Source organism: Neofelis nebulosa, chromosome 8 (assembly GCF_028018385.1).
Source record: "Neofelis nebulosa isolate mNeoNeb1 chromosome 8, mNeoNeb1.pri, whole genome shotgun sequence".
Taxonomy (NCBI): domain Eukaryota; kingdom Metazoa; phylum Chordata; class Mammalia; order Carnivora; family Felidae; genus Neofelis; species Neofelis nebulosa.
In genome coordinates this window covers 93,956,803-93,968,861 of record NC_080789.1, presented here as the reverse complement: position 1 = coordinate 93,968,861, position 12,059 = coordinate 93,956,803, and the positions used below count along the sequence as shown (strand labels likewise).

Sequence of the window (12,059 nt, the reverse complement as noted above, 5' to 3'; positions counted from 1 at the left end):
GATTTTGTAGCTTAGTATTCTCAAGAGGGGACACATTTCTTCTTTCAATAGCATTTGTCGAGCACCTTTTTTCTGCCAGTTGTTCTAGGCACCACTGAAACATCAGTAGACAACAGACAAAAATCTCTGCTCTCTTGTGGAAATTATGTTCTAGGGGAGACAGACAATTAAAAAATAACAAGGTAGAATAAATTATTTAGAACAAGAAAGATTTAAAAATTGGGAATGGTAGATTCATAGTCTCCATGCCATACCCATTTCTCATGCTATTTGGGAAGACGTCACGAGTCAAACAGGGCTTTTTTTTTTTTTTTTTTTCCTGCCAAGTCCAATGTGACTCCACAGTTTTTCTTAATGCACTGCTCTAGGTATGGACATTAGAAGGTATAGACACCACTAGAAATTGTCTGTAAAATCAGTTTGTACGTGTGCAGTGTGTATGCATTTATTGGGGGAGGAGAGAGCATTCATAATTTTCATCAAATTCTCAAAAGAGTCCATGACCTCAAAAGGATTAAGAATTGCCAACTTAAAGCCTCTCTTTCTTTTTAATTTTAGAGAGAGAGAGAAAGAGAGAGAGAGAGAGAATGAGCAGGGGAGACAGGCAGAGGGAGAGAGAGAGAGAGAGAATCTTAAGCAGGCTTCGTGCTCAGCGTGGAGCCTGAGGAAGGAGCTAGATTCCATGACCCCAGGGTCATGACCTGAGCCAAAATCAAGAGTTGGATGTTCAACGGACTGAGTCACCCAGGCACCCCTGAAGCCTCTTCTTGATGATATAGCAGTGGACTTTCAGTAACTTGGGGGACAACTGTGATGTTCTCCTAAAATATCCTTTGGTATCGCAGTCAGGGCAGGGATCTATCCAAAATTCCCATTTCTCATTTTTCTTCCGTCATAGTTCATTGTTCACCTGTATTTATCGGATGGGAAAACCGACGAAGAGACTTTTCAAAGAAGTCTACGATGGGAGACACTGCTTCTAGCCCATGCTGATGAAGGTGTTTTATGCATCAAAACTTCCTTCCCCATATCTAAGCTTCCTCAGATGTAAGACGAGGCCCGTCGTGGCGGTAAGGATGCTCTCAGTCTAAGGACCTTAGCTCTGTGCTGCCAAACGAAATCAGCAGAACTTGGAAAACCGCCTAAGAATTTCTAGAAAAATGATGGAAACTTTGAGGTATTTTCCAGCTTTCCTTTGTTGTTATAAGCACCGCCTGAAAGGTAAATTCTAGGCAGATCTTCCAAAGGGCGGTGCCTTTGCCATGAGCCTAAAAAAAGCAACAAAGGATTACAGACTTAAAACTTCCCCTTTTTGCACAGACGTATTTCTCTGAGGCTACAAGTAGAGACAATACACTCTCAGAGAAGACTTTCTGCCCTGAGAGCTATACATTTTCAAATGTGCCCACGAGGCACCAACAGCAGGCTGGGGGTAGAGCTGCAGTTCAGACAGAGGTCCTGGCTCTGTGTCTTCCCATCAGTGGATCCTTGGGCCACGGTTTTCATTTCTCTGAGCCTCAGTTTTCTCATCTGTGAAAGAGGAATGATGTCAACCTTCAGCATTGCTAGAAGGGTTGGAAATAACGTGTGAGAAAGCATCCAGCAAGGTTTCCACCTCAGAAAAGTGCTCAATACTCAACAAATGGTGGAGGCTAGGAAAATCATCACCATCATCATTTCCACATTAATTTTTTATTTTTATTTTTAGAGAGAATCCGAAGCAGACTCCATGCCCGGCGCGGAGGCCGATGCGGGGCTCAATCCTATGACCCTGGGATCATGACCTGAGCTGAAATCAAGAGTCAGGAGCTTAATGACTGAGCCACCCAGGCGCCTCCCCCCCCCCCCACTTTACATTTTGATCCTTATTTTTGCATAACACATATCAGAATAAGTAGGAGAGGGGCATTTTCATCTAAGTACTCACAACCAGCATCCATAAATCTCAAATATAAATATCTTATATAGTAACTCCTTCTTCTTTGAAGCTTTCCAGCACCGATCCAGGACAAGTGTGTTGTATTTTTTTTTCCCCTAGAGTGTGCACTGTTTATACAATTATAATTTAGACCTTTAGTGAGCACTGCTTTGTGTTAAGCGATTATTTTCTGAGCGTTAGACTTATCTCTCCACCCAAATATAAAATGTGTGAGGAAAGGCCGGTGTCGTTCGTATCGTGTAATGCTTGGAGTGGCTCGCATAATGCTTGTCAGACTCATGCAGACTAAAATTCTTTAGTAGATATGTATATGTCTAAATTAGACAGGAATGCCTACATTATGCACCCCACTCCATCTCTTTCCTCTGGTGAGAGTGTTGCCTTGGCGAAGAAAGAATACAAATATGAGCAAGGTCGTGTGTCCACGGGGAATCGCTGAAACCAACTTCTCTGTTTCTTCCTTTCTTCTATATATATGACACAGCGAACTACATTCTGCAAGGGTTAAGAGCCTTGACGTAAAGGCTTATTTCCGAATTAGACAAGCCCTTAAGAATTCCCGACTATATCCCAGGACCTGTGCACAGGAGCAGAGATAAACACAGTCCTGAGGCACAATCCTAGACCTCATGTTACTAACAATGTAATGAGGAAGACAGAAATAAACAAATGAAATTTTTTATGTATGCTTAAGAAAAGAAATGCACATGGGGTAGTATGAGAGAAGTCAGTAAGGACATCAAAGAAGGCTTCTTGGAGGAAGTGACTGCAACGCTAAATCTCAAAGGGTAGTATACATTGGTACATTGGGGAGGGTTGGAAGTGGAGGGCAAGGCAACTGAGGAAAGGGAGACCATGAACAGTGGCGTGGCAGCCTAAAATGGTGTGGTATGTCCAGGGAATTATAAAGAAGAAGCTCAAGGTTGCTGGACTTCCAAAGTGAACATTATATAAGGATAAGAAATGTGTCTAGAGGAGGGCAGGCACAGGGTTCACATCACAGTAGATCTCTTATGCTATGCAAATAAGGAACGTAGTCTTGATCCTGTCAGTGATAATAGAGCTGTTGAGACTAAAAGAGGCGCATGAACAGTTTTGTATTTTATTCTATAGTTTATTCTGGTAGCTGTGTTGATGGATTGGATGGGAACAAAACCAGTTTAGAGATTGTTTAGGTCTGAACTAGAGCATTCACAGGAGGGATGGACAGAGGCTGTCAGATACAAGAAATACTTAGGTGAAATTGACCTTGTAATTGGAGGGTCAAGGATGAAGGTGAGGAGGAGTGAGGACTTACGGGTTTCTTGCAACAATGTCCTTGGGGGTACCATCAACTGAGATAGAAAATACAAAAGAAAAGAATAAATGTTTTGGGGGAGATTATGGCCTGAATTTGGACATATTGAGTGTTGAGTTTGAAAAACCTGTGCTATTTCTAGGAGGCGATTTTTTGACAGACAGATATATATATCTATGCCCGGATTTCAACTCTAAACTAATGATTTATACTTCATCAGGCTAGGGATAGTAGTTTAAACCAAGTTACCCAAAGTGTGGTCTGTGGATCAGCAAATTGGCATCACCCAGGAATTTGTTAGAAATGCGAATTCTTAGGTCAACTCCAGGCCTATGATATCAGAATGTCTAGGGTTGGAGTCAGGAATCTATTTTAAAAAACTCTGCAGGTAAATTGTGAAGTTTGAGAAACAGTGGTTTAAACCATAGACCCTGGATAGACCCTCAGGATGAGATCATCCTGAAAGAGTATAAAAAGAGAAGTTGGCCACGCATAGGAAAATCCTGTTTTATGAAAGCTCTACTTTCAATATATAAGCTGCTGACTACTTCTCATCTCTTCCTCTGCTAGAAGCCTAGTCCTCCTCTCACCATGCCTGCAGTGCAAGGAAGCAACAGCTTCCTTGTAGGCGTTATTGTCTTCAAAGTAGAGTACGAAGCATACTTATGTCCAGATCATTCCTTCTTTCTGAAACTTCTAGGCACGTTTTACCCATTTACACTAACATTGAAGCATTTACCATGGCCAGCAGGTTTTCTCATTGTGGTAACCACCCTCCAGGATGGCCCCGTTGATCCTGAGATCAGCCCTGATCACACTGTATCAGGGTTGGTCTGTGTGACCAATACAGCATGGCGGAAGTGATGCTATATCAGTTCTGAGGCTATGTTATAAAAGACACTGTGCCTCTCTATCTCTTAGATCGCCTGTTCTGTGGGAAGCGAGGTGACATGTCGTAAGGACACTGAAGCGACATAGGAAAGACATGGTGAGAAGCTGAGGATTTCTGCTAACAGCCATGTGTGTGAGCTCTGTTGGAAGTGAACCCTCCAGCTCCAGATGACCGCAGCCCCGGCTGAAAGCTTGCCTGCCACCTCATGAAAGACTGAGCAGGAGCCAGCCAGCTCCACTCCTCCTGGATAGACCCTCAGAAACCGTGGGATATTAACAAATGTTTATTGCTATGAGTTGCCAAATTTTGAGGCAATTTTTTTTTTAATTTTTTTTTTTTTATTAATGTTTTTTATTTATTTTTGGGACAGAGAGAGACAGAGCATGAACGGGGGAGGGGCAGAGAGAGAGGGAGACACAGAATTGGAAGCAGGCTCCAGGCTCTGAGCCATCAGCCCAGAGCCCGAGGCGGGGCTCGAACTCACGGACCGCGAGATTGTGACCTGGCTGAAGTCGGACGCTTAACCGACTGCGCCACCCAGGCGCCCCTTTTTTTAAAATTTTTTTTAAATTTTTTTATTTTTATTTTTTTATTTTTTTTTTTGAGGCAATTTTTATGTTATTAGATAACTAATGCACTCATGATCGGGCCCCTTGCACCACTCCAGACTGCTCTCCCTACTGTTTTATTCTCTGCATTCCAGTCCCTGCTCTCTTGCTAATCCTTACATCAGAAGGAGATTCCTATTTCAGCAATTACTCTCCCTGTAGGAATCCTCTTCTCCCAGATGTCCATACCTGATTCATTTCCTCATTGTGGTTTTTTTTTAATGTTTATTTATTTTTGCATGACAGAGGGAGAAAGAGAGAGAGAGAGAGAGACAGAGCACAAGCAAGGGAGGGGCAGAGAGAGAGGGAGACACAGAATCTGAAGTGGGTTCCAGGCTCTGAGCTGTCAGCATAGAGCCCGATGTGGGGCTCAAACTCACAGACCATGAGATTATGACCTGAGCTGAAGTCAGACACTGGACACTTAACCTACTGAGCCACCCAGGTACTCCTCATTGTGGTTTTAATTTGCATTTCCCTTAGGGGTGATTATGGTGAACATCTTTTTATGTGCTTATTGCCATTTGTATATTCTCTTCAGTGAAATGTTTATTTGTATTCTTTGTCCATTTTCTAATGGGAATGTTTGCCTTTTTGGTTTTTTTTTTTGTTGTTGGTTTTTAACGTTTATTTATTTTTGAGACAGAGAGAGACAGAGCATGAACAGGGGAGGGTCAGAGAGAGGGAGACACAGAATCTGAAACAGGCTCCAGGCTCTGAGCTGTCAGCACAGAGCCCGACGTGGGGCTCAAACTCATGAACCGCGAGATCACGACTTGAGCCGAAGTCTGCCGTTTAACTGACTCAGCCACCCAGGCGCCCCAATGTTTGCCTTTTGAATATTGAACTTTGAGAGTCTTTGTGTATTCTAGATGCAAATCCTTTGTTGGGTATGTAATTTGCAAATATTTTCTCCCAGCATGTAATTTGTCTTTTTATCCTCCTATCAGAGTTTTTCACGAAGCAAAAGTTTTATTTTATTTTATTTTATTTTTTTTTAATTTTTTTTTTTCAACGTTTTTTATTTATTCTTGGGACAGAGAGAGACAGAGCATGAACGGGGGAGGGGCAGAGAGAGAGGGAGACACAGAATCGGAAACAGGCTCCAGGCTCCGAGCCATCAGCCCAGAGCCTGACGCGGGGCTCGAACTCACGGACCGCGAGATCGTGACCTGGCTGAAGTCGGACGCTTAACCGACTGCGCCACCCAGGCGCCCCTGAAGCAAAAGTTTTAAATTTTGATGATGTCACATCTATCAGTTTTTCCCCGCCAAGTACTTTTGCTGGCAACTCTAAGACCTCTTTGCTTAGTCCAAGTCCCTGAAGATTTTCTTCTATTTTTTTCCTAAATGTTCATAGATTTACATTGTACATTTAAGTCTGTGATACATTTTGAGATGGTTTTTAGACAAGGTGTGTGGGTTGGGTGTGGAATTTTAGGTGCATAAGGTGTGAGGTTTAGATTAAGATTCACTTTTTTTTTTGTTTCTTTATGGATGTCCATGGACAAAATATCCATGCTTAGCACCATTTGCTCAAGCTTTAGCCACTCATTCTCCAGAACCGTTTGTTGGACAGGCTATCCCTTCTCCATTTAATTGCTTTTGCACCCTTGTCAAGAAGTACCTGGGCATATTTGTGTGGGTCTACACCTGGGTTCTTTACTTGGTTTCACTGATGTGTGTGTCTATCACTCTGTCAATAGCATACTGTCTTGACTACTGTAGCTATACAGTAAGCCTTAACATCAGGAAGACTGATTCCTTCCCACCGTACTTCCTTCTTTTTCAAACTTGTTTTGGCCATACGTTTTGGAATAAACTTATCTATGTCTCCAGAAAACCTTGCTAAAAGTTTGATGAGAATTTCAATAAACATAGATCAGTTTAGTGAGGACTGACATCTTTACTACGTTGAGTCTTCTAATCCATAAGCGTGGTGTGTTTTTTCAACTATTTAGGTCTGCTTTGGTTTCTTTTTAATTCGATTTCGTAGTTTCTAATTATACAAATCTTGTGCATCCTTTGTTAGATTTACACCTAAGTATTTCATTGTCTTTAGAGCAGTGACAAATGACACTACTGTTTAAGTTTCAGTTTCCATTTGTTCATTGTTAAATATAAATGCAACTGATTTTTTCTGCATTAATCTAGTATGTTTCAACCTTGCTGAACTCACTTATTAATTATAGGATAGTTTTAAGTACAGATTCCTTAGGATTTTCCATGTAGATAGTCATGTCATCTGTAAATAGAAAGTTCTGTTTCTTTATTTCCAAGCTGTAGGCTTTCTATTTTTCTGATGCCTAATTGCATTGGCCAGAACTTTCTGTATCATGTTGAATAAGAATCATGAGAGCAGACATTCTTGACTTGTTCCTGATCTTAGAGAAAAAGCATTCAGTCTTTCACAATTAAGTATGAGGTTAACTGTAGGGGTTTTGGTAGATGCTCTTTATGAGTTCCTATTTCTAGTTTGCAGAGAGTTGTCATAAATGGGCACAGGGTTTTGCCAAATGCATTTTCTGTGTCAATTGATATGATCATATGATTTTCCTTCTTTAGCCTGTTGATACAGTGCATTATGTTAGTTGGGTTTTAAATAGTCTTGCATACATGGAATAAATCCACTTGATCATGGGGTGTTATTTTTATGTACTTCTGTATCTGATTTGATAATATTTTGTTAAGGATTTTTACATCTAAATTCATGAGAGAGATTGATCAGTATTTTTCCTTTTTGCTATCTTTGGTTTTGTGTTAAAAAAGTTTATGAAGGTCAAACTGGCTTCATGAAATGAGTTGATAACTGTTCCCTCTTCTCCATTTTCTGAAAGAGAGTATTGTATTTTTATTTAATAAGTTATTTTTTTAAGATTTGCACTGTTGGTCTAGAAAATGCATAATATGATGAGATATTAAGATATTAAGAGAAGGTAACTTCTTTCTTCACATTTAGGGTGTTCCTCTCTGGAGTCCACCATGTATTGATTAGAGATGGAATCTCAGACTAGAAAAATCCAAATGTGGAAGGAATGTGTCTCTGATGTTTGTCTTCCTACTCAAATGTATTTTAAGAAACACTAAAGAAGGATTAGAGATTAGCACTTGTGTAAGGAGCTTATTGGACAGCTAAAATTTTAATCACTTTCTAATTACTTAGTACCTGTCCTTTGAGTCTTTTCCTGTATATGATTAATACTACTTTCCCATCTGTCAGAAAGTATCAAGAACCAAGGATTATAGAGCTATGAAACATAATTTTTTAAAAGTATTTTATGATATTTAAGTTTTAAATTTGCATATAGCAAAACTCATTTTCTGTGGTGTGGACTTCTATGGGTTTTGACAAATGCATAGACTTATAGATCCACCACTATAATCAAGATGCCAAATAACTTCATCACCCTTTAAAATCCCTTGCATCGTCCCTTTACATGCAGTCAGCTTCTCTCAACCCTTGGCAGCCACGGATTTGTTCTTCAACATTATTGCTTTGTCTTTTCTGAATGTCATTAATTAAATCAGACAGTATAGAGCCTTTCAGTTCTGAGTTCTTTCACTTAGTGAAATGTGCTTAATATTTATCTATGTTATTACATCTATCAATAATAATTCCTTTTCTTTTCCCAGCATGGTTCTTGTTGGTTTTATTTCTTATGCCTTTGAAATCTTAGTGTCCAGCACAACCAAAGTTCGTCTAGAGAAATTTCTTGGTCATCAGTCAGCTTGTTTAGTGCCATGTGACTCCATTACCTGAATGATAAGATCTTGAGATAGGCAACCAATCAAAAGTCAGTCATCACTAACCTAGCCAATGACCAATGAAGTGATCTGGTAGAATTGTTCTGTCTGACAGAGGCAGTGTGTATTTACTGCTGATAGGCCAGGCTACTCAAATCCTCTAAGACTCAGTGGCAACAGGAGGAATAGTTAGAAAGAACAGCCCCTTGGAACAGGGAACAATGGATACATTTCCTAAAGGTACAAAATGACCAGATCTTTAGAACTTCACAGAGTCTGGAACACTGTTTCATTCTCCACAAGACCTTGCTGAATGTGGTGGAGGGTCCTATCTTCCACACTTCCCTTGTATCCCATACTATCTCTTTTTGTTGTTCTTTTTTTCTAGATGTTCAAAATTCTCTTTCTTTCTTTCTTTCTTTCTTTCTTTCTTTCTTTCTTTCTTTCTTTCTTTCTTTCTTCTTTCTCTTTCTTCTTTCATATAATGTCCATTCTGTTTTGAGAACTTCCTTTATCATTTATTTTAGTAAACGTCTTCTGGGGATAGATTGCCTTAGCCTTTCTTTATTATGATGTCTTTATTTCCTTTCATTCCTGAAGGATAAATTTCTGGACAGAGGTGACAGGTTTTTTTGTTTTTGTTTTTTGTGTTTTTTTTGGGTCAGATCTAGGAAAGTGTTGTGCTTCTTTCTTTTTGACCCATGGTTTCTGATGAGAAATCCTCTGTCATTCTATTTTTTTTTCACGTCTAGGTAAGGTGGCATATATATACATATATATATATATATATATATATATATATATATATATATATGTGTGTGTGTGTGTATATATATACACACACACACACGTATACATATATATGTATATACATATACATACATATATACATATATATACATATGTACATATATACATATATATACATATATATATTTAAGTTGCTTTCAAAAGCAAATATATATAAATATATATATTTTTAATTGCTTTCAAAATTTGTTTTGTCTTTTGTTTCCTGAAGTTTGATTATGATGTGCTTTGGCATACATTTCTTTGGGGTTATCTCATTGGGGTTTGCTAGCTTCTTGATTCCATAGACTTATGTCTTTCACCAGATTTAGGAAATTTTTAGTCATTATTTCTTCAAGTACTTTTTTAGTCTTATCCTTTTCTCCTCTCCCAGAACTCTGATGACAAGAATATTAGATCTTTTAGTTTCCCAGGTCCCAGGTTGTCCTCCTCCTCCACCCCCACCTCCCCCTTCCTCCTCTCTTTCTTCTTCTTCTTCTTCTTCTTCTTCTTCTTCTTCTTTTCTGTTGTCAAGCCCATCCATTGAGTTTTGTATGCTGGTTGTTTTATTTTTCAGTTGTAAATTTTCATTTTGTTCTTCTTTAGATACCTTGCTATTGCTGAATAGTGATGAAAATTAAGATTCCTCATTTGGCCTCCTCTGATACCATTCTGGTAGAAAGGAAGAGGGTGCCTCATTATCACTGGTGGGAGATGAAAGTTTAATATCCCCATATGGCCTTCTCTGATACTACCCAGGTAGGGATGGGGTAGGGTTACCTAATTATAGCTGGGCCAGGATGGAAGTCTCTTTACTCTGCTTGTGCTGAGGGGGTTGATGTTGGCCTTTTTTTCTTCCCATGATATTGGATTTGTTGATGTTGGATTTGTTTCCACGGCATTGAGATTTTGTTCTACTTATTTTCTGCCTTACTAGATTCTCTTTCCTGGTTATTTGTCTAGAGAGAGTAGGCTTTTTGAGAGGATATATATATATATATATATATATATAATTTTTTTTTGTCTGCTCCTGTTTGTGTTTCCCTAGATGCTTCCCTTGCATCTAGGTCAGGATATACAAGGCAAAAAGAGAACTCAAAGAATTTGCTGCCATATTGTTCCTTGAGTCCCAAGTTGCCTATTTGATCTATCTTCTTTTGAACGTTTAAAATATTCTTATGTTTGTTCCATATGTAATATCCAGGAGTTTTAGCTGTACTTAACAGGAGAAATGGAAAGAAGTATATCTACCCCATTCTTGTCCAGAACTGGATACAATAGAAGCTTTTAAATCTTTAAAGCAATTTAAGATTTTTCTAATCATAAACCATCGAGAATTATATTAGAATCATTTTAAGAGAGTTTTTTCCAACTATAGACTTTGCCTTGCCCCACACATCCCACTCTTCACTCTCCATTCTCCTGGGTCTCCCCGGGAGGGAGAAGAGTCGTGGCACAACAGCCCTCGTCCTCCTTCTAACATTGGGAAATCACTGGTTACAAATCCTGCTACTGATCAGTATGGTTTATCTCTCTCAGGTGTTGTTGGGATGGCAGAAACTGAGAACCTTGGCACATTATGGAATATGACATATGAGGAAACTGAGACCTGAAGAGGTGGTGATCTTGTCACATAGCAGAGATGTGGTAAAACTGGGTCTGCACATGGGTCTATAATAGTACTTTTCAGACATTAATATGCAAACAAATCATCTTGATACCTTGTAACAATGCATCTTCTGGTTCAGTCAGTCTGCAGCAGGGCCTGAGGTCCTGCATTTCTAACAAATGCCCAGGTGGTGTGCATGCCATTACACTTTGAGTAGCAACACTCGAGAACATTCCGCTTATTGTTCTATTCACCGCCTGTATGAATTGCAGTCCTTCAACAAAGAAACAGAGAATGGGTGAGGGTTTGACAGATAAGAATCTCAATTTCCATGTGCCCAGTGTGTAAGAGTAGAGGAAGATCTCAATGGTAATGGAGACACAGAGGTGGGAGTGGAAAGACTCATCCAGACACCAAACACTCTGCCAGCTCTGTGAGGTGTCTGCTGCTTCAGAACTCCTCTAAGTTTGGTAAAGACCAGAGGAAAGCTCATCAAAATACCCTGTGAGCTGTTTAGCTGCCCCTTTAATCTGCTCGGGGCCCCTGGTTGAGAAGCTTTCCCTGCCCGAGAAGGATGAATTGACCCTCTTTCTCTATCATCTTACGGAGTGCAATTCTCTAACAAGTAATGATTTAGGGAAGGCACGTCACAATCTGCTGGCAAGGTTTTAGAGAGACCAGCAACAGTTACATCTTGGTCTATGTCTGCTTCACTCTACTACAGTAGACAGATGGCTGAAATATGTAAGGTGTGCTCAGATTTTTTCTCCTGGATTCACTACTAACTTCGTCGGCAGTTTTGAATCAATCACTTTATTTCTCTATGATAAGTACGTCAAAAGAGCCTGATGATATTAACATTAGGCTAAGATCTATACAAACTGATGTCCAAATTAACACTAGTGGTTCAATGTAATTGAAAGACTAAAGCCAAGTGTACCAATGAATTGCAGCCTGGGTCTTGCTCCTGAAGCCTTTGGGTACGAAGATCCAGCAATCATTTCAAATAAATGTCATCAGCTAGCAGTTATTCTGTGTCTTTTTTGATTTGTGGTTCTGTCTTACTGAGGAAATATATACAGTACCTGTTAGGGAGAGATGCTGAATACTTTTCAGTGTCATGGCTCACACAATCAGTATCCCAGTATCCCCATGGGGTGTAGGGGGACACGATGGTTGACA

General features: G+C 39.7%; 1 protein-coding gene across 1 annotated transcript in view; it reads left to right on the top strand.

Annotated features, from left to right (window-relative positions):
• PDE6H (phosphodiesterase 6H) overlaps positions 1 to 12,059 on the top strand; it is a 182,384-nt gene that overhangs the window by 160,996 nt on the left and 9,329 nt on the right. The gene's annotated exons all lie outside the window — the stretch shown is intronic.